General features: G+C 51.0%; 1 pseudogene; it reads right to left on the reverse strand.

The window, feature by feature from the left end:
* Window positions 1–400: 400 nt before the first annotated feature.
* Window positions 401–1,258, reverse strand: LOC119811575 (annotated as a pseudogene).
* Between the last annotated feature and the right edge of the window lie 204 nt (window positions 1,259–1,462).

Here is a 1,462-nt window from a genome sequence, read left to right on the forward strand (position 1 = left end):
TTGCTCCAGGCAAGGCCTGCAGGGATGGCTAGCTTACAAGTGGTGCGGGAGAATTGTCTGTATTCTGTCAATCATATTTTGAATAAACGCTGATTGGCCAGGCAGGAAGTATAGGCGGATCAACCAGACAGGAAGTAAAGGCGGGGCGATGAGAACAGGAGTATTCTTGGAAAAAGCTCTTCCCGCAGTTCTGCCCAGACCACCAAAGAGGCAAGATGTAAGCTGCCCCTCTGAGAAAGGTACTGAGCCATGTGGCTAATAATGCCTCAATATAACTTAGAAGAGTTAGCAAGAAGCCTGAGCTAATGGGTCAATCAGTTTTATAACTTATGTGTGATTTTCTTTGGGGCTTGCCGACTGTGGGGTACTGGGTGGGACAGAAACCCCAAAAAGCAGGCCCTCATGTTATATACAAGTAGATCCTGCACAGGTCTCCAGGTGCTGTGATGGTATTGCACTGAGGGCAGAGCTTCTTGGCACCCAGAGTCCACAGCTAGTGCTCTTCACAGTGCACATGCCAACACTGGATTGATGTTAGGGGCATAAAGTACGAATCCATGCAGATGAGACATTTGTATCCATCCCCCCATGATAGCTGCTGTTCAAGCTCCTTGACACGAGCCTTCAGGGCCTCAGAAGCAGTTACAGCTGAATCTTCGGTGATTTTCTCAATGTTACTGTCCTTGCAGGTCTTCTTCATGGCCTCCCGCTTGCTGCTTTCACCATTGCTGGTGGATGGCATCTCATCACTGGCCCATTTAGAGAACTCAGGTGTGATGCGGGTCCTAGGGGGACCACCATTTAGGACTGCACCCCAAAGTGTCTCTCTCTCCTTGGCTTCATCAGGCTCTTTTCCTGTGCAAGGGATGACATCAGCCTCTGTGAATTGTGGTTTCCCATACTCCAGAGTGTTATCTCCATGCACATCCAGGTCAGCATAACTGTCTGGGTTCTCTTTGCCACTGCGCATGATGAAGCCGTCCTCGAAAGCCACCGTCCAGGAGTATGGTGGCCCGTATCCACTTCTGCCCACACCACTCATACTCCTCAAAGTGGTTGCTGCTCTCATGCTCGATGTCCACAGCATAGTCCTCAGCCATGCAGGAGTCTTCCCTCTGAACTTCATCTTGCTTTCTTCGTTCATTTTCCCAATCTGAGTGTTCAGTCGGGTTGCCGGTTGGCTTGCACTCACAGGAAGGTCTACTACTTCCTTCTCGCCGGGCTCCTTACTCCACTGGCCGCTCAGGGCCCTCAGCATAGCTGCCAGGGTTGCTCTAAGGAGACCCCTGGCTCACACTAGGAGCAGCCCCAGCCCCAGCCTCTGACATTCTGCCACCCACTCAGTTCCAGAAACCGCAGTGGCCATGTTGGTTCTCTTAGGTTCTTTTTTTTAAGTGAATTTTATTGAGCTCTACATTTTTCTCTAGTCCCCCTCCCTGCCTCTCCCCTCCCTCTTCAGCCC

The sequence above is a fragment of the Arvicola amphibius genome, chromosome 4, assembly GCF_903992535.2.
Source record: "Arvicola amphibius chromosome 4, mArvAmp1.2, whole genome shotgun sequence".
NCBI lineage: Eukaryota > Metazoa > Chordata > Mammalia > Rodentia > Cricetidae > Arvicola > Arvicola amphibius.